The sequence below is a fragment of the Salvelinus fontinalis genome, chromosome 9 (assembly GCF_029448725.1).
Source record: "Salvelinus fontinalis isolate EN_2023a chromosome 9, ASM2944872v1, whole genome shotgun sequence".
NCBI lineage: Eukaryota > Metazoa > Chordata > Actinopteri > Salmoniformes > Salmonidae > Salvelinus > Salvelinus fontinalis.
Genome location: NC_074673.1, coordinates 13557993 through 13580303, shown reverse-complemented (window position 1 = coordinate 13580303; position 22311 = coordinate 13557993). Strand labels below are relative to the sequence as shown.

Genomic DNA, 22311 nt, shown 5'->3' with positions numbered 1-22311 from the left:
AGCACTTATATAAAAGTGGACACGTGGCATTTTGGCAAAGTCAACAATTTTATATCGCAGTTGTGCCTGTTGTTGACACGTACATCTGCCCTCTCATTGGCTAGAATGGTCCCACCTGATCTCACCTCCTCCCACCTGCCTTCCATCTTTGAGGACATGCATTTCCATTGTTAGAGCGGTCACTCAACTATCTTGTCAATATAATAGAATCATTTGAGCTAAGTCGCTTTGGATAAATGTGCTAAATGTCATAATATGAATATAATATCCTCAACTTACCAGTATGAGTCCCGAAATCAAGGAGGATGTCCCTGTCAGAGCCACGTAGAATTTTGGGGTCAGGGTGTTCAGAAACATGCTTACTGTAGAGGAGACACAGAAAAACACAGCATTGTTAGTATTACACACACCACCATGGCATTAGAAACAATAGAGCTACAATGATTACCCCCACAGTGGCATCAACCACATTAGCCCATATTACAGGAATTCAAAAGGCTTTTATACACAAATCTAATGCAACACGTTTCTCCAAGAACAATCAAAGTCCTGCAACACGGAACAGCGGATATCAGAACAGTGGTTTGAGTTTGTTAAAGTTCGAAAAATGTATTTAAGTGTCACTCCACAATGATACAATAATACAAATTCTAGATTATTTACAATCCACATTGTGGACCACTCAAAATGAGTTTTGAGACACTAAAAACAATCATAGTCAAACATGGTACAGGTGTAATTTATAATGAATTACATCATCTAAACCAGTGGTTCCCAACAAGGGGTACGAGGACCCCTGGGGGTACTTGGCCTATCCACAGGGGGTACTTGAGAACTCATTAAACCTTAGGCCTACTGGTTAAATGCACACGAGGGGGCACTAAAAACTCAGTTGGTGGTACCGGAAAAGGTTGGGAACCACTAATCTATACACTAAGTATGCATAAACAATGTATAGATAATCGTCTGAATCAACCACACACCCAAAGCTGATTTATGAAAGAGGCAAAAGGCAAAATGGAGAAACAGGAAAAAGTCTACACACTTCCAGTCAGAGGCAAATGTATTTTAATATAGCAGAGCTTTCTGTCAGTGGACTTTTAGTCAGCTCTGATGAAGGTCGCATGACCGAAAGCTCAGTTATATACAACAATTATTGGCATCTTTCCTGTTTCTGCATAAACATTAGGCACTTAAAGAAATATCTGTGTGTTGCTTACTCCTACAAATGCGGTCAAATAAAATAGTTATGTCACGTGCCGAATACAACACCTTACCGTGAAATGCTTACTTACAAGCCCATAAACAACAATGCAATTCAAGAAATAGAGTTAAGAAAATATTTGCTAAATAAACTAAAGTAATTTTTAAAATAAAATAACGAGACTATATAAAGATGGTACCGGTATCAAGTCAATATGCGGGGGCACAGGTTAGGAGGGGGGGGGGGGGGGGGGGGGGGGGGGGGGGGGGGTTCAATGTAAATATTCAAGCAAAGAGAAAAGTCTATGACTGGGTAGCTGGAGTCTTGGAAAAGTTTTGGGCCTTCCTCTGACACCGCCTAGTATATAGGTCCTGGATGGCAGGAATCTTGGCCCCAGTGATGTACTGGGCCGTACGCACTACCCTCTGTAGCGCCTTATGGTCAGATGCCGGGCAGTTGCCATATCAGGTGGGGATGCAACCGGTCAGGATGCTCTCGCTGATCCAGCTGTAGAACTTTGAGGATCTGGGGACCCATGTCAAATCTTTTCAGTCTCCTGAGGCAGAAAATGTGTTGTGCCCTCTTCACAATGGTCTTAGTGTGTTTGGACCATGATAGTTTGTTGGTGATGTGGACACCAAGGAACTTGAAGCTCTCAACCTGCTCCACTACAGCCTCGTCGATGTAAATAGGGGTGTGATCGGCCCTCCTTTTCCTGTAATCCACGATCAGCTCCTTTGTCTTGATCACGTTGAGGGAGAGGTTGTTGGTCTCTGCCAGGTCTCTGACCTCCTCCCTATAGGCTGCCTCATCATTGTTGGTGATCAGGCCTACCACTGTTGTGTCGTCAGCAAACTTGATGGTGTTGGAGTCGTGGTCAGCTATACAGTCGTGGGTGAACAGGGAGTACAGGAGGGAACTAAGCACGCACCCCTAAGGGGCCCCCGTGTTGAGGATCAGCATGGCAGATGTGTTGTTGCCTAACCTTACCACCTGGGGGCAGCCCGTCAGGAAGTCCAGGATCCAGTTGCAGAGGGTTGAGTGCACATCCTGGTAATCCGTCTGGCTTCGCGGCCTTGTGAACGTTGACCTGTTTAAAGGTCTTGCTCACATCGGCTACGGAGAACGTGATCACACAGTCGTCCAGAACATAAAGGGACTTCTTATAAGCTTCTGGATTGGTGTCCCGCTCCTTGAAAGTGGCAGCTCTAGCCTTTAGCTCGGTGCGACTGTTGCCTGTAATCCATGGCTTTTGGTTGGGATATGTACGTACTGTCACTGTTGGAATGACGTTGTCGATGCACTTATTGATGAATCCAGGAACATATTCCAGTCTGTGCTAGCAAAACAGTCCTGTAGCGTAGCATCCGTGTCATCAGACCACTTCCGTATTGAGCGAGTCACTGGTACTTCCGGCTTTAGTTTTTGCTTGTAAGCAAGAATCGTGAAGATAGAATTATGGTCAGATTTGCCAAATGGAGGGTAAGCTTTGTATGTGTCTCTGTGTGTGGCGTAAAGGTGGTCTAGAGTTTTTTTTCTTCTGGTTACTGGTAAAACAGATTTAAGCTTGCCTACATTGAAGTCACTGGCCACTAGGAGTGCCACTTCTGGATGAGCATTTTCTTGTTTGCTTATGGCCTTATACAGCTCGTTGAGTGCAGTCTTAGGTGCCAGCATCAGTTTGTGGTGGTACATAGACGGCTACGGAAAATATAGATGGTCTAGATAGTGTGGTCTACAGCTTATCATGAGGTACTCTACCTCAGCCGAGCAATACCTCGAGACTTCTTTAATATTAGACATCGCGCACCAGCTGTTATTGACAAATAGACACACACACCCTCGTCTTACCAGAAGTAGCTGTTCTGTCCTGCCGATTCAGGGAAAACCAGCCAACTGGATATTATCCGTGTAGTCGTTCAGCCACGACTCAGTGAAGAAACATAAGATATTACAGTTTTTAATGTCTCGTTGGTAGAATAGTCTTGAACGGAGATCATCCAGTTTATTCTCCAGTGACTGCACGTTGGCCAATAGAACGGATGTGGGAGGCGGGCTACCCACTCGCCGACGAACTCTCACAAGGCACCCCGATCTCCACCCCCTGTATTCAGTCTTTTCTTCACGCGAATGACAGGGATTTGGACCTGGTCTCGGAGAAGCAGCATATCCTTCGCTTTGGAATCATTAAAGAAAAAAATTCTTTGTCCAGTTCGAGGTGAGTAATCGCTGTTCCAGAAGCTCTTTCGGTCATAAGAGACGGTAGCAGCAACATTATGTACAAAATAAGTTACAAACAAAAACAAAATATTACAGTTGGTTAGGGGCCCGTAAAACAGCAGCCACCCCCTCCGGCGCCATTTATGACACCATTGCACTTACAAAAAATAAAAATGGGGTCCTGCGCAGTTGTAAATCAAACAAATAGGACTACACAGGTGAACACCAAATGCTTTTTCAATTTATATTTAGAAGGAAGCGTGAACCGTGCAAGGGTGCCAATATATTTGACCGCATCTGTAGCTATCATACACTTGATTAACATAGGATACACTTACCCTAACTAATACTGGTAACCATCTAGATGTCACCATTATACATGCACATACATTTTAGTCAAAAGGTAGGGCATGAACGGCAACAACACCGGGACACAGTGCCCTTCGTTCCCGCTTGACAAGCAATACTGTCTGGCAAAGGCATGGGAAGTAGCTGCCTAGTATCAGAGTGACAGTCACAGTAAGCACACACATACAACGCATGAAACAAGAGGACACTCGTCAGCAGTACTTTAGAACTGAAAATGTACAATTATTTGGGTAAAACTAACAGTGAAATACAACTAACTTCTCCTCTGTCTTAAAAACAGAAGTCCAAACTCTCGCAATACGGAAGCTCAGGGTAGTTACGTGGTAAGAAACAGAAGATAAAATAAGAAAAAAAACACAGCTCAATCAAAACTGTCTAACCAATAGCAGAGCACTTGACCCACTTCATTCCACATGCCCATTACTTTCCCTTTGACACCCACTTGTCTACACTCCGGGCCTACACTCCGGGCCTACACTCCAGGCCTACATATTGAGCTGCAGCTATCCTCTTCTCAGCTAAAGCCCTATGCAGAACTCCCACAACACTACAACCAGATCATCTCATAACGAGGTGGACAGGGCTGCTGTTATCTGTTGGTAGGTTTGGCCTCAATGTGGGATTGTGGGTAATGTAGTATACAAGGATGTGGTGGTAAAGGAGGACAAACCCCGCTCAACTGCATCCCTGGTAGTATGGTGTAGCTGTAACAGTTTTAATCCCTTCTCCTGGGCAGAAAAACCTGTGAACATTCAATTATGTTAACACCACCTAAACGTTCAATTTCCCTTCCGTTGGTTTCAATTAGACCTAGTTTCGGAGTGGGGGGGTGCAAACAGCACTAGGGCCGGCGGCTCATTAGGCTATTTGTCGGATAAATACTTGTACAGTTATAGTGGGGATAACAGGATGCTATTGGATGCTGCTCCAGAAGGAAGCCGGGTGTTCCTTCTTAGGGAGACGCCAGTTATAGAGCGATCGGCTGGGACAAAGACCCCACTCAGACAGCCCTCCTCTCAACCAGACACACACGCCCATCCTCTACCACAGTAGCAGCTGGGCCCCTATGCCTATTCACCCTTCTGGAGTGGGTCTCCTCTCCTACTGAGAAGGGGGCATTATGGAGGAACCACAGCCCCACAGACCTGGACCACACTATGGGAGAGGCCTGTAGTGTGGCGTATAGGCCTATGTAAAATGTGGTGTTTACTCTACGTTGCTAGAATGTCAATGTTGCAGAACCGGATGCAGAGTCAAGTCTGTCTGGCACATTTAAACATCATAATAGCACAGAGGAAATTAATAGGTGTGATAAATAAGCCTGAACCTGGATGCTCTGTTGAGGTGCATTATGATACTGCAATATCAATACTATAAGGGCTTCACTCGTACTAGTTTAACTGTTGTAAGAGATTGAGAACATTGTAACATCAGTGTAAATATGAGGTAGCATAAATTGGTAATTCATTAAGGCTCAGCTGACCCACCATCGGTGATACCGCTGGTTCCAAGATGGCGTAGCAGTCGGACGTGTGTTTGTCTTGTCCCGTCTTGTCCCGCGTAAATAGTCCTCGTATTTTTTGTATACATTTCGTATATATTTTAATTTCACTTTCCATCTAGGAACTGAATATACATTCCCGCAACCCGCCTCACCCAATGCGGTACGGATCTGCTATTTTTTTTATACTTTAGAACCGTAACCCCAATCAGAAGCTAGCCAGATAACTAGCTACTAGCTAGTAGTCAGTTAGCCACTGCTGCGGTCTTCACCCTTAACTCGGACACCAGCCAGCTTCAGCTCGGGCCAATACATGCCAGTCTGCAGGCGCGATATCAACCCAGAGAATATAGGACTGCTTTTTCTCTACCACATCACCGGATTCCTGACGCAAGCTCTGGACAATTACACCGGATCATCGTCGCTAGCTAGCTGCAACCAAGTGGCTACTACTGGCTAATACCTCTGTCCCGAAACAAGCACCAGTTAGCCTTGAGCTAGCCTCGAGCTAGGCCCATCTGCCGGCTAGCCGAAGAGGTCTACCTGCGAATTCTTGGGCTACAATACCTCTTTTGCCAATTGGACTGGACCCTTTATTGCCGACACGGAGCCCCGCCGATCCATCACGACTGGTCTGCCGACGTAATTGTCCGAGGTGGTTTCAACAGGCTTTTCCATTGCGACGTTTCTGAATACCCATCTGCTAATTATTAGCTGTCTTATCGGCTGCTATCTAAATAAATATACCGGACAATTTTTTTGTTTTTTTTTCTTGGGTCACTATATCTATTTTGCCAATTGGATCGATCCCCTCTACCACACGGAACCCCACTAATCTACCGACGAAAACGAACGAGGTGAAAAAAAAAAAATAATAATAATAACAATAAAAATAAATTAAAAAAAACAGACCTCCATCCTATGTTATCTTGCTACCGATAGCCAGCTACCCGGCCAGCTGTCTGGATCGCCGTGACCCCAACCAACCTCTACTCACTGGACCCTTATGATCACTCGATTAAGCATGCCTCTCCTTAATAATGTAAATATGCCTTGTCCATTGCTGTTCTGGTTGGTGTTTATTGGCTTATTTCACTGTAGAGCCTCTAGCCCTGCTCACTATATATCCAACCTCTCAGTTCCACCACCCACATATGCGATGACATCACCTGGTTTCAATGATGTTTCTAGAGACAATATCTCTCTCATCATCACTCATTACCTAGGTTTACCTCCACTGTATTCACATCCTACCATACCTTTGTCTGTACATTATTCCTTGAAGCTATTTTATCGCCCCCAGAAACTTCCTTTTACTCTCTGTTCTAGACGTTCTAAACGACCAATTCTCATAGCTTTTAGCCGTACCCTTATCCTACTCCTCCTCTGTTCCTCTGGTGATGTAGAGGTGAATCCAGGCCCTGCAGTACCTAGCTCCACTCCTATTCCCCAGGCGCTCTCTTTTGATGACTTCTGTAACCGTAATAGCCTTGGTTTCATGCATGTTAACATTAGAAGCCTCCTCCCTAAGTTTGTTTTGTTCACTGCTTTAGCACACTCTGCCAACCCAGATGTTTTAGCCGTGTCTGAATCCTGGCTTAGGAAGACCACCAAAAATTCTGACATTTTCATCCCTAACTACAAGATTTTCAGACAAGATAGAACGGCCAAAGGGGGCGGTGTTGCAATCTACTGCAAGGATTGCCTGCAGAGTTCTGTTTTACTATCCAGGTCTGTTCCGAAACAATTTGAACTCCTACTTTTAAAAATCCACCTCTCTAAAAACAAGTCTCTCACTGTTGCCGCCTGCTATAGACCACCCTCTGCCCCCAGCTGTGCTCTGGACACCATATGTGAACTGATTGCCCCCCATCTATCTTCAGAGCTTGTGCTGCCAGGCAACCTAAATTGGAACATGCTTAACACCCCAGCCATCCTACAATCTAAGCTTGATGCCCTCAATCTCACACAAATTATCAATGAACCTACCAGATTTCACCCCAATTCCGTAAACACGGGTACCCTCATAGACATCATCCTAACCAACTTGCCCTCCAAATACACCTCTGCTGTTTTCAACCAAGATCTCAGCGATCACTGCCTCATTGCCTGTATCCGTAATGGGTCAGCGATCAAACGACCTCCACTCATCACTGTCAAACGCTCCCTGAAACACTTCAGCGAGCAGGCCTTTCTAATCGACCTGGCCGAGGTATCCTGGAAGGATATTGATCTCATCCCGTCAGTAGAGGATGCCTGGATATTTTTTTTAAATGCCTTCCTCACCATCTTGAATAAGCATGCCCCACTCAAGAAATTTAGAACCAGGAACAGATATAGCCCTTGGTTCTCTCCTGACCTGACTGCCCTTAACCAACAGAAAAACATCCTATGGCGTTCTGCATTAGCATCGAACAGCCCCCGTGATATGCAACTTTTCAGGGAAGCTAGAAACCAGTATACACAGGCAGTTAGAAAAGCCAAGGCTAGCTTTTTCAAGCAGAAATTTGCTTCCTGCAACACAAACTCAAAAAAGTTCTGGGACACTGTAAAGTCCATGGAGAATAAGAACACCTCCTCCCAGCTTCCAACTGCACTGAAGATAGGAAATACTGTCACCACCGATAAATCCACTATAATTGAGAATTTCAATAAGCATTTTTCTACGGCTGGCCATGCTTTCCACCTGGCTACCCCTACCCCGGTCAACAGCACTGCCCTCCCCTCTGCTACTCGCCCAAGCCTTCCCCACTTCTCTTTCTCCCAAATACAGTCAGCTGATGTTCTGAAAGAGCTGCAAAATCTGGACCCTTACAAATCAGCCGGGCTAGATAATCTGGACCCTTTCTTTCTAAAACTATCTGCTGAAATTGTTGCACCCCCTATTACCAGCCTTTTCAACCTCTCTTTCGTGTCGTCTGAGATTCCCAAAGATTGGAAAGCAGCTGCGGTTATCCCTCTCTTCAAAGGGGGAGACACTCTAGACCCAAACTGCTACAGACCTATATCTATCCTACCCTGCCTTTCTAAGGTCTTCGAAAGCCAAGTCAACAAACAGATTACCGACCATCTCGAATCCCACCATACCTTCTCCGCTATGCAATCTGGTTTCAGAGCTGGTCATGGGTGCACCTCAGCCACGCTCAAGGTCATAAACGATATCTTAACCGCTATCGATAGGAAACAGTACTGTGCAGCCATATTCATTGACCTGGCCAAGGCTTTTGACTCTGTCAATCACCACATCCTCATCGGCAGACTCGACAGCCTTGGTTTCTCTAATGATTGCCTCGCCTGGTTCACCAACTACTTCTCTGATCGAGTTCAGTGTGTCAAATCGGAGGGTCTGTTGTCCGGACCTCTGGCAGTCTCTATGGGGGTGCCACAGGGTTCAATTCTTGGACCGACTCTCTTCTCTGTATACATCAATGATGTCGCTCTTGCTGCTGGTGAGTCTCTGATCCACCTCTACGCAGACGACACTATTCTGTATACTTCTGGCCCTTCTTTGGACACTGTGTTAACAACCCTCCAGGCGAGCTTCAATGCCATACAACTCTCCTTCCGTGGCCTCCAATTGCTCTTAAATACAAGTAAAACTAAATGCATGCTCTTCAACCGATCGCTGCCTGCACCTGCCCGCTTGTCCAACATCACTACTCTGGACGGCTCTGACTTAGAATATGTGGACAACTACAAATACCTAGGTGTCTGGTTAGACTGTAAACTCTCCTTCCAGACTCACATCAAGCATCTCCAATCCAAAGTTAAATCTAGAATCGGCTTCCTATTCCGCAACAAAGCATCCTTCACTCATGCTGCCAAACATACCCTTGTAAAACTGACCATCCTACCAATCCTCGACTTCGGTGATGTCATTTACAAAATAGCCTCCAAAACCCTACTCAATAAATTGGATGCAGTCTATCACAGTGCCATCCGTTTTGTCACCAAAGCCCCATATACTACCCACCACTGCGACCTGTACGCTCTCGTTGGCTGGCCCTCGCTTCACACTCGTCGCCAAACCCACTGGCTCCAGGTCATCTACAAGACCCTGCTAGGTAAAGTCCCCCCTTATCTCAGCTCGCTGGTCACCATAGCAACGCCCACCCGTAGCACGCGCTCCAGCAGGTATATCTCTCTGGTCACCCCCAAAACCAATTCTTCCTTTGGCCGCCTCTCCTTCCAGTTCTCTGCTGCCAATGACTGGAACGAACTACAAAAAATCTCTGAAACTGGAAACACTTATCTCCCTCACTAGCTTTAAGCACCAGCTTTCAGAGCAGCTCATAGATTACTGCACCTGTACATAGCCCATCTATAATTTAGCCCAAACAACTACCTCTTTACCTACTGTATTTATTTATTTTGCTCCTTTGCACCCCATTATTTCTATCTCTACTTTGCACCTTCTTCCACTGCAAACCAACCATTCCAGTGTTTTTTTTACTTGCTATATTGTATTTACTTCGCCACCATGGCCTTTTTATATTTTTATTTATTTATATATATATATTTTGTTTGCCTTCACCTCCCTTATCTCACCTCACTTGCTCATATTGTATATAGACTTATTTTTCACTGTATTATTGACTGTATGTTTGTTTTACTCCATGTGTAACTATGTGTTGTTGTATGTGTCGAACTGCTTTGCTTTATCTTGGCCAGGTCGCAATTGTAAATGAGAACGTGTTCTCAATTTGCCTACCTGGTTAAATAAAGGTGAAATAAAAAAATAAAAAAAATACCATGTCTACAGAAAATGTAAACTGGCTTGATAATCAAGACAGCGATTCTAGCAGGGAAAAAACTAAATGTCATTGCAGACCAATAGATACAGTATGTGCCCTTCAGTAAGGAAAGGACACCCAGGTGACTGCTGATAATGATCATAGAAACTGTTCTGATCAGAATGATAAATCACACACACAGTCAGAAACTACTAGAGCTCTGTGTGGAGTCGCTATATTCTCCGCTTAGAATGTCCCCCTCTGTGTCACTGTGGTTTGGCTAGTAATGCCCAAATGTTTGCGGTTGCTGAGGCGATTAGTATCCACATCTGTCTCGGCTCGTGTGGATGGCTTTTAGGGATGCTCCGCGGCCGCCGCAGCACGGCCCATTTTGTGTTTTAACTACCTATGTGACCTTTTGGGAACACAGGAAGTGGGCTGGGTATCATCTCACCTGTTATGGCAGCCAGGGGTGGGTGAGACACTCGCATGGGTGATGAAGGGTTATGGCTTCATTTAAATGAAATGGTCTGGATAAAATGACTATCCAAGAGCTGGTGGTTGTATTCATTAGGCACAAAACGGAAGAAAACCGATTGAAACAGGGAGGGACTACCTGGCCAATAACAAACTCATTTTTGTTGTCTGTTGCAAAACGTTTTGCTAGAGTGTTCCCTAACGAATATAACCCTGCATTGAGATCCGTCACTGAGATCCCCACCCACACACGTACTGTATGTTTAATATGGCTCAACCTTATACCAGATAGGGAGCCCTTTGCGTCTTCTTCATTTACCTACTGACTCACATTCAGGTTTATTGATAAGGCAATGGAGTAGCCTGGTGTTTCCCAGCAACAATGACCAACAATGACAGAAACAGGTCTCTATTCCCTACAGGCCTTGGTCCAAAACACTGCATTATATATGGAATATAGTGCCATTGGGGACACAGCACAGGTCTATCTGCCAGGGACACTAATATCCTAAACTAGCTCTATGGATCCTTATGTAAACACAAGTTAGCAGATAACTTCAATGTAGGAACACAGACACACAAGGGCACAGAGACAAAACAAACACACAAGTGTAAAGAAACAACAGTACAGGTTAATGTTTATATGAACAGCCTCTCGGCTCACCCACACATGAGAAAACTGTTGAGTTCATGAATAGAAACAAACAGTAGTTTCACTCTATGTAACAACTGTACACTACACTATCAAAAGGTCATTAACCTAGCCTAGAGCCTAGCCCAACAGATAACCCAACAGAATAGAGCTCACCCCACTCAAGCTGTGTAAAGAGAAGCTGATGCACATTACGTAGGCTACAACACAGACTCTAGTATAGACTATAACTCACCTTCCATTTCTCTGTGACATCCGCTGTGATGATAGCCAGAGAAACCCACCACAGGAAAATCAAACCACACACAAAGAGCACATAGTGAGTCAAGGCAATAAAACCCAGTCTAAGAGCAAACACTCACACACACAATGTGCTTGGGGGGGGGGGGGGGGGGGGGGGCCTCAATGCCCTCAGTCCAGCTTCTGTGTACATGATAGGCAGCTGTTTTTGAGTGACAGCTGGCCAGGCCAATCATAACGCATGACTAGTCTGCCCTCTCTAGTGACACTGTAGAATCAGGAGGGGGTCTTGTAACCAGCGGCTCAACCAATCAAAAGCTCCCATTTTAATGTGGGGGTGGGCTGCTCTTTCACCTCCGCATGAAAAGGTAACCATGACAACCCCTCTCAACGACCCTACTCGAGACTAGAAGACGTAGCTAGAAAGAGAGAGAGAGTGTGAATTGAAATAGTCTACTCCATTAATGCCATGTCTCAACCAGCTTGGAGATGGGATGTTGTCTTTGCGGATCTAATAAAAGACCTGAGTGATTGAAACATTGTCAATAAACCACGTAGGAGAATAGAATGCAGTAGTTGTGGTTTCACTCTTCATATATTGAATGAATAAACAAATCCAGCACCTGCTCTGTAATATTTTTCTGTTGCCTTTCTTCCAATAGAGCCTAATAAGAACCTGACAACTGCCAGAGAGCCCAATGTAATTAAATGTCTGATGTGATTGGTCTAAATCATACAGTGGTACAGTAGTGAAGGAACATGACGAGGAATGTGATGATTTTGTAAAGAAGATCCCTCTGAACCAACTACAATAAGGGCTCTCTGCTCTGAGCTTGACTTGACTTCTTCTCAACAAAATCAACATGCCTTGAAGAGAGATGCTTGAACATCAATGAGTTGAATGCATTTGCATTTCAAAACACAAAGCGGAACATTAATACATCGGTGTCCTTGAAACCTCCCTCACTATCACCAACCTAGCAGTCAACATGAAGAGGGCTCAGGTTGTTTGACTCTTCAAACAGTGGTTCTCGTTCCATACTTCATCCACATATCGTGGAGGCCACACTTAGTCAGACTGACTTACTGACTGAGGCTCCTGAGGATAAGGGGAACTGCTATAGCTCTGAGGGTGGCTTTGATAGAATCACACCATCAGCTGAAGCCTGAGGGACCAGGGCTTACTGAAGCCTGAGGGACCAAAGCTATCTGGAGAAGTCATTTCCACTGAATAAGAGCACAACAGGTAAATCTACCTGTTCTGGCAAACTGGCTTTGGATCATTAGAAATTGTACCAGTGTGAGTGCAAACATTATCAAAGTGTGCCTCAATTAAGCAGCAACGTGCTTTGCTGTAAAAGGTTATTGAAAAGACACTGGCCAGTGACAGGTAAACTTGATCTGGATTGTTTATTACAACAGTAAACACCGTCCAACAAAGCTCTATCTCAGCAGTCCCTTGAAAAACCATTTAGGCCATTTGTGAATAAATAAACAAACACCTTAATATAAAATAAAACCCTTCTCTTTTTTTTTTTTTTTTTTTACTTCCCTCAGGTTCTAGTTACCAACTAAGCTTCTCACTAAAACAAAAATAGCAGTAGTGGGCAGATACCACAGAAACCCGACCCTGACCCATCCGTTTCTACTGCTCATAGGGCAGGCCGGGTAACCACGGTAACAGAAAGTGACAGCTGGTTGCCGTCAAAGTTATGTACGCCTTTATCAAACTGCCAAAACAAAGGAGCTGATCGTGGACTTCAGGAAACAGCAGAGGGAGCACCCCCCTATCCACATCGAAGGGACAGCAGTGGAGAAGGTGGAAAGTTAAGTTCCTTGACGTACACATCACAGACAAACGGAAATGGTCCATCCACACAGACAGTGTGGTGAAGGCGCAATAGCACCTCTTCAACCTCAGGAGGCTGGAGAAATTTGTCTCGTCACCAAAAACCCTGAGAAACTTTTACAGCTGCACAATCGAGAGCATCCTGTCGGGCTGTATCACAGCCTGCCCTCAACCGCAAGGCTCTCCAGAAGGTAGTGAGGTCTGCACAACGCATCACCAGGGGCAAACTACCTGCCCTCCAGGACACCTACAGCACCCGATGTCACAGGAAGGCCAAAAAGATCATCAAGGACTTCAACCACCTGAGCCACTGCCTGTTCACCCCGCTATCATCCAGAAGGCGAGGTCAGTACAGGTGCATCAAAGCTGGGACCGAAATAATGAAAAACAGCTTCTATCTCAAGGACATCAGAGTGCTAAACAACAATCACTAACTCAGATGCTGCTGCCTACAATGAGATCTCTGGCCACTTTAATAAATGGATCACTAGACACTTTATACAAATACCACTTTAATAATGTTTACATATCTTACATTACTCATATCATATCATATATACTGTATTTTAAACCATCTATTGCACCTTGCCTATGCCGCTCGGCCATCGCTCATTCATATATTTATATGTACATATTCTTATTCCACCCCTTTAGATTTGTGTGTATTAGGTAGTTGTTGAGGAATTGTTTGATTACTTGTTAGATATTACCGCGCTGTTACCGCGCTGTCGGAACTAGAAGCACAAGCATTTCGCTACACTTGCATTAACATCTGCTAACAATGTGTATGTGACAAACAACATTTGATTTGATTCTGTAAATACCTAACTAAAGCTACAATGCCGAGGCTCAAAGACATAGAATAGACCCATGCGTGGGATGTAGCTGTTTGGACAACAGGCGTCATCAAATGTCCAAAAGTGGTGGTAATCCAGTTCTGACTTGATGCACTTCTTATTGGGAAGTGAAGCATCTACAGGCTAAATGTGAAACATGTCAACAGAAGAATGGAAAAGACACACTACACTGCTAGAGGAGATTGACACACTACACTGCTAGAAGAGATTGACACACTACACTGCTAGAGGAGATTGACACACTACACTGCTAGAGGAGATTGACACACTACACTGTTAGAAGAGATTGACACACTACACTGCTAGAGGAGATTGACACACTACACTGCTAGAGGAGATTGACACACTACACTGCTAGAAGAGAGTGACACACTACACTGCTAGAAGAGTGACACACTACACTGCTAGAGGAGATTGACACACTACACTGCTAGAGGAGATTGACACACTACACTGCTAGAAGAGAGTGACACACTACACTGCTAGAAGAGATTGACACACTACACTGCTAAAAGAGTGACACACTACACTGCTAGAAGAGAGTGACACACTACACTGCTAGAGGAGATTGACACACTACACTGCTAGAAGAGATTGACACACTACACTGCTAGAAGAGATTGACACACTACACTGCTAGAGGAGATTGACACACTACACTGCTAGAAGAGATTGACACACTACACTGCTAGAGGAGATTGACACACTACACTGCTAGAGGAGATTGACACACTACACTGTTAGAAGAGATTGACACACTACACTGCTAGAGGAGATTGACACACTACACTGCTAGAGGAGATTGACACACTACACTGCTAGAAGAGAGTGACACACTACACTGCTAGAAGAGTGACACACTACACTGCTAGAGGAGATTGACACACTACACTGCTAGAGGAGATTGACACACTACACTGCTAGAAGAGAGTGACACACTACACTGCTAGAAGAGTGACACACTACACTGCTAGAAGAGAGTGACACACTACACTGCTAGAGGAGATTGACACACTACACTGCTAGAAGAGAGTGACACACTACACAGCTAGAAGAGTGACACACTACACAGCTAGAAGAGTGACACACTACACAGCTAGAAGAGTGACACACTACACTGCTAGAAGAGTGACACACTACACTGCTAGAAGAGTGACACACTACACTGCTAGAAGAGTGACACACTACACTGCTAGAAGAGTGACACACTACACTGCTAGAAGAGTGACACACTACACTGCTAGAAGAGTGACACACTACACTGCTAGAGGAGATTGACACACACACTGCTAGAAGAGATTGACACACTACACTGCTAGAAGAGATTGACACACTACACTGCTAGAAGAGATTGACACACTACACTGCTAGAAGAGTGACACACTACACTGCTAGAGGAGATTGACACACTACACTGCTAGAAGAGATTGACACACTACACTGCTAGAAGAGTGACACACTACACTGCTAGAAGAGAGTGACACACTACACTGCTAGAGGAGATTGACACATTACACTGCTAGAAGAGATTGACACACTACACTGCTAGAAGAGATTGACACACTACACTGCTAGAGGAGATTGACACACTACACTGCTAGAAGAGATTGACACACTACACTGCTAGAAGAGTGACACACTACACTGCTAGAAGAGAGTGACACACTACACTGCTAGAGGAGATTGACACACTACACTGCTAGAAGAGATTGACACACTACACTGCTAGAAGAGATTGACACATTACACTGCTAGAAGAGTGACACACTACACTGCTAGAAGAGAGTGACACACTACACTGCTAGAGGAGATTGACACACTACACTGCTAGAAGAGTGACACACTACACTGCTAGAGGAGATTGACACACTACACTGCTAGAAGAGTGACACACTACACTGCTAGAAGAGATTGACACACTACACTGCTAGAAGAGTGTCACACTACACTGCTAGAAGAGTGACACACTACACTGCTAGAGGAGATTGACACACTACACTGCTAGAAGAGAGTGACACACTACACTGCTAGAAGAGAGTGACATACTACACTGCTAGAAGAGTGTCACACTACACTGCTAGAAGAGAGTGACACACTACACTGCTAGAAGAGTGACACACTACACTGCTAGAGGAGATTGACACACTACACTGCTAGAAGAGAGTGACACACTACACTGCTAGAAGAGAGTGACACACTACACTGCTAGAAGAGATTGACACACTACACTGCTAGAGGAGATTGACACACTACACTGCTAGAGGAGATTGACATACTACACTGCTAGAAGAGATTGACACACTACACTGCTAGAAGAGATTGACACACTACACTGCTAGAAGAGATTGACACACTACACTGCTAGAAGAGAGTGACACACTACACTGCTAGAAGAGATTGACACACTACACTGCTAGAAGAGATTGACACACTACACTGCTAGAGGAGATTGACACACTACACTGCTAGAAGAGAGTGACACACTACACTGCTAGAGGAGATTGACACACTACACTGCTAGAGGAGATTGACACACTACACTGCTAGAGGAGATTGACACACTACACTGCTAGAGGAGATTGACACACTACACTGCTAGAAGAGATTGACACACTACACTGCTAGAAGAGTGACACACTACACTGCTAGAGGAGATTGACACACTACACTGCTAGAAGAGTGACACACTACACTGCTAGAGGAGATTGACACACTACACTGCTAGAAGAGAGTGACACACTACACTGCTAGAAGAGATTGACACACTACACTGCTAGAAGAGATTGACACACTACACTGCTAGAAGAGTGACACACTACACTGCTAGAAGAGAGTGACACACTACACTGCTAGAAGAGATTGACACACTACACTGCTAGAAGAGATTGACACACTACACTGCTAGAAGAGATTGACACACTACACTGCTAGAAGAGTGACACACTACACTGCTAGAAGAGATTGACACACTACACTGCTAGAAGAGTGACACACTACACTGCTAGAGGAGATTGACACACTACACTGCTAGAAGAGATTGACACACTACACTGCTAGAAGAGAGTGACACACTACACTGCTAGAGGAGATTGACACACTACACTGCTAGAAGAGATTGACACACTACACTGCTAGAAGAGATTGACACACTACACTGCTAGAAGAGATTGACACACTACACTGCTAGAAGAGATTGACACACTACACTGCTAGAAGAGATTGACACACTACACTGCTAGAGGAGATTGACACACTACACTGCTAGAAGAGATTGACACACTACACTGCTAGAAGAGATTGACACACTACACTGCTAGAAGAGAGTGACACACTACACTGCTAGAGGAGATTGACACACTACACTGCTAGAAGAGATTGACACATTACACTGCTAGAAGAGATTGACACACTACACTGCTAGAAGAGAGTGACACACTACACTGCTAGAAGAGATTGACACACTACACTGCTAGAAGAGATTGACACACTACACTGCTAGAAGAGATTGACACACTACACTGCTAGAGGAGATTGACACACTACACTGCTAGAAGAGTGACACACTACACTGCTAGAGGAGAGTGACATACTACACTGCTAGAAGAGATTGACACACTACACTGCTAGAAGAGATTGACACACTACACTGCTAGAAGAGATTGACACACTACACTGCTAGAAGAGAGTGACACACTACACTGCTAGAAGAGTGACACACTAAACTGCTAGAAGAGATTGACACACTACACTGCTCGAGGAGATTGACACACTACACTGCTAGAGGAGATTGACACACTACACTGCTAGAAGAATGACACACTACACTGCTAGAGGAGATTGACACTACACTGCTAGAAGAGATTGACACTACACTGCTAGAAGAGATTGACACTACACTGCTAGAAGAGATTGACACTACACTGCTAGAAGAGATTGACACTACACTGCTAGAAGAGAGTGACACACTACACTGCTAGAAGAGATTGACACACTACACTGCTAGAAGAGAGTGACACACTACACTGCTAGAAGAGATTGACACACTACACTGCTAGAGGAGATTGACACACTACACTGCTAGAAGAGATTGACACACTACACTGCTAGAGGAGATTGACACACTAAACTGCTAGAAGAGAGTGACACACTACACTGCTAGAGGAGATTGACACACTACACTGCTAGAAGAGAGTGACACACTACACTGCTAGAAGAGATTGACACACTACACTGCTAGAGGAGATTGACACTACACTGCTAGAAGAGAGTGACACACTACACTGCTAGAAGAGATTGACACACTACACTGCTAGAAGAGATTGACACACTACACTGCTAGAAGAGATTGACACACTACACTGCTAGAAGAGATTGACACACTACACTGCTAGAAGAGATTGACACACTACACTGCTAGAGGAGATTGACACACTACACTGCTAGAGGAGATTGACACACTACACTGCTAGAAGAGTGACACACTAAACTGCTAGAAGAGATTGACACACTACACTGCTAGAAGAGTGACACACTAAACTGCTCGAGGAGATTGACACACTACACTGCTAGAGGAGATTGACACACTACACTGCTAGAAGAGTGACACACTACACTGCTAGAGGAGATTGACACTACACTGCTAGAAGAGATTGACACTACACTGCTAGAAGAGATTGACACTACACTGCTAGAAGAGATTGACACTACACTGCTAGAAGAGTGACCCACTACACTGCTAGAAGAGTGACACACTACACTGCTAGAAGAGTGACACACTACACTGCTAGAAGAGTGACACACTACACTGCTAGAAGAGTGACACACTACACTGCTAGAAGAATGACACACTACACTGCTAGAGGAGATTGACACACTACACTGCTAGAAGAGTGACACACTACACTGCTAGAAGAGTGACACACTACACTGCTAGAAGAGATTGACACACTACACCGCTAGAAGAGTGACACACAACACTGCTAGAGGAGATTGACACACTACACTGCTAGAAGAGTGACACACAACACTGCTAGAGGAGATTGACACACTACACTGCTAGAAGAGTGACACACAACACTGCTAGAGGAGATTGACACACTACACTGCTAGAGATTGCGATTACTTCATATGGCCCTAAAAAGGTTCAACGCACCCTTATTTTTAGCAGTGATACACATATTATATTCTCAGTTGAATAAGTATCGTTCATATGTTGTCAGTGATAGGCGTATTATATTCTCAGTTGAAAAAGTATTGTTCATACAGTTGAAGTCGGAAGTTTAGATACACCTTAGCCAAATACATTTAAACTCAGTTTTTCACAATTTAATCCTAGTAAAAATTCCCTGTCTTAGGTCAGTTACGATCACCACTTTATTTTAAGAATGTGAAATGTCAGAATAGTTGTAGAGAGAATGATTTATTTCAGCTTTTATTCCTTTCATCACATTCCCAGTGGGTCAGAAGTTTACATACACTCAATCAGTATTTGGTAGCATTGCCTTTAAATTGTTTAACTTGGGTCAAACGTTTTGGGTAGCCTTCCACAAGCTTCCCACAATAATTTGGGAAAATTGTTGGCCCATTCCTCCTGACAGAGCTGGTGTACCTGAGTCAGGTTTGTAGGCCTCCTTGCTCGCACACTCTTTTGCAGTTCTGTCCACAAATTTTCTATGGGATTGAGGTCAAGGCTTTGTGATGGCCACTCCAATACCTTGACTTTGTTGTCCTTAAGCCATTTTGCCACAACTTTGGAAGTATGCTTGGGGTCATTGTCCATTTGGAAGACTCATTTGTAACCAAGCTTTATTAACTTCCTGACTGATGTCTTGAGATGTTGCTTCAATATATCCACATCATTTTTCTGCCTCATGATGCCATCTATTTTGTGAAGTGCACCAGTCCCTCCTGCAGCAAAGCACCCCCACAACATGATGCTGCCACCCCCGTGCTTCACGGTTGGGATGGTGTTCTTCGGCTTGCAAGCTTCCCCCTTTTTCCTCCAAACATAACGATGGTCATTATGGCCAAACAGTTCTATTTTTGTTTCATCAGACCAGACGACATTTCCCCAAAAAGTACGATCTTTGTCCTCATGTGCAGTTGCAAACCGTAGTCTGGGTTTTTTATGGTGGGTTTGGAGCAGTGTCTTCGTCCTTGCTGAGCGGCCTTTCAGGTTATGTCGATAAAGGACTCGTTTTACTGTGGATATAGATAATTTTGTACCGGTTTCCTCCAGCATCTTCACAAGGTCCTTTGCTGTTGTTCTGGGATTGATTTGCACTTTTCGCACAAAAGTGCGTTCATCTCTAGGAGACAGAATACGTCTCCTTCCTGAGCGGTATGACGGCTGCATGGTCCCATGGTGTTTATACTTGCATACTATTGCTTGTACAGATTAACGTGGTACCTTCAGGCATTTGGAAATTGCTCCCAAGGATGAACCAGACTTGTGGAGGTCTACAATTGTTTTTTCTGAAGTCTTGGCTGATTTCTTTTGATTTTCCCATGATGTCAAGCAAAGAGGCACTGAGTTTGAAGGTAGGCCTTGAAATACATCCAAAGGTACACCTCCAATTGACTCAAATTATGTCAATTAACCTATCAGAAGGTTCTAAAGCCATGACATTTTCGGGAATTTTCCAAGCTGTTTATAGACACAGTCAACTTAGTGTATGTAAACTTCTGACCCACTGGAATTGTGATACAGTGAATTATAAGTGAAATAGTCTGTAAACAATTGTTGGAAAAATTACTTGTGTCATGCACAAAGTAGATGTCCTAACCAACTTGCTAAAACTATAGTTTGTTAACAAGAAATTTGTGGAGTGGTTGAAATACTAGTTTTAATGACTCCAACCTAAGTGTATGTAATCTTCCGACTTCAACTGTATGTTGTCAGTGATAGGCGTATTATATTCTCAGTTGAATAAGTATTGTTCATATGTGGTCATCTCACTGTGCACTCCAGCCAGGTACATTGTATAGGCTAGGCCTACATATGAGCATCAATCTTATATTGGGAGTATATTGTACTGTGCAAATATGCAAAGGCTTTTCCGTTGCGATGTCGCCAAATACCCATCCGCTATCCCTGGCCCGCTAGCTTTCTGAACGCCGTTGTCTCCCGCTCGCCTAGCGTAGTACTGACTACCGAACGGCTCCCTCACTCACCTATTGCTGCTCATTGGACCCTATGATCACTCGGCTACACAGCTGATGCCTGCTGGACTATTCACTAACGTGGTACCTCTTTTTGTTTATCTGTCGGCCCCAGCCTTAAACTCAGGTCCTAAATGACCCTCTCTGCCCATTCATCGCCATTTACCCGTTGTCTTAGCTCTCCTGATCAACACCCGTGATTGCTTTATGCCTCTCTGTAATGTCAATATGCCTCGTCTACTGCTGTCTCAGTTAGTACTTATTGTTTTATTTCACTGAAGAGCCCCCGGTCCAACTCAACATACCTTAGAGAGCTCTTTTGTCCCACCCCCCACACATGCGGAGATCTCACCTGGCTTAACTGGTGCCTCCAGAGATGCAATCTCTCTCATCGTCACTCAACGCCTAAGTTTACCTCCACTGTACACACATCCTACCATACCCTTGCCTTACATTATGCCCTGAATCTATTCTACCACGCCCAGAATTCTGCTCCTTTTATTCTCTGTTCCCAACGCACTAGAAGACCAGTTCTTATAGCCTTTTGCCATACCTTTATCCTACTCCTCCTCTGTTCCTCTGGTGATGTAGGGGTTAACCCAGGCCCTGTAGACCCCAGTATCACACCTATTCCCCAGGCGCTATCATTTGTTGACTTATGAAACCGTAAAAGCCTTCTTTTCATGCATGTTAACATCAGAAGCCTCCTCCCTAAGTTTGTTTTATTCATTGCTTTAGCAAACTCTGCTAACCCTGATGTCCTAGCCGTGTCTGAATCCTGGCTTAGGAAGGCCACCAAAAATTCTGAAATTTCCATCCCCAACTACAAAATTTTAGGTCAAGATGGGCAGTTCTAAGGTGGCGTAGTTGCAATCTACTGCAGAGATAGCCTGCAGAGTTCTGTCATACTATCCAGGTCTGTGCCCAAACAGTTAGAGCTTTCTACTTTTAAAAATCCACCTTTCCAGAAATAAGTCTCTCACTGTTGCCGCTTGTTATAGACCCCCTCAGCCCCCAGCTGTGCCCTGGACACAATATGTGAATTGAT

The 22311-nt window shown here is 44.4% G+C and overlaps 1 protein-coding gene across 1 annotated transcript in view; it reads right to left on the bottom strand.

Moving 5' to 3' along the window:
• The window catches only part of LOC129862100 (suppressor of tumorigenicity 7 protein homolog), a 57667-nt gene that overhangs the window by 24280 nt on the left and 11076 nt on the right, over positions 1-22311 (bottom strand). Inside the window, exon 2 of the mRNA XM_055933450.1 lies at positions 280-362. The gene's annotated coding sequence lies outside the window, so the exon portion shown is untranslated. The remainder of the gene's footprint in view (positions 1-279; positions 363-22311) is intronic.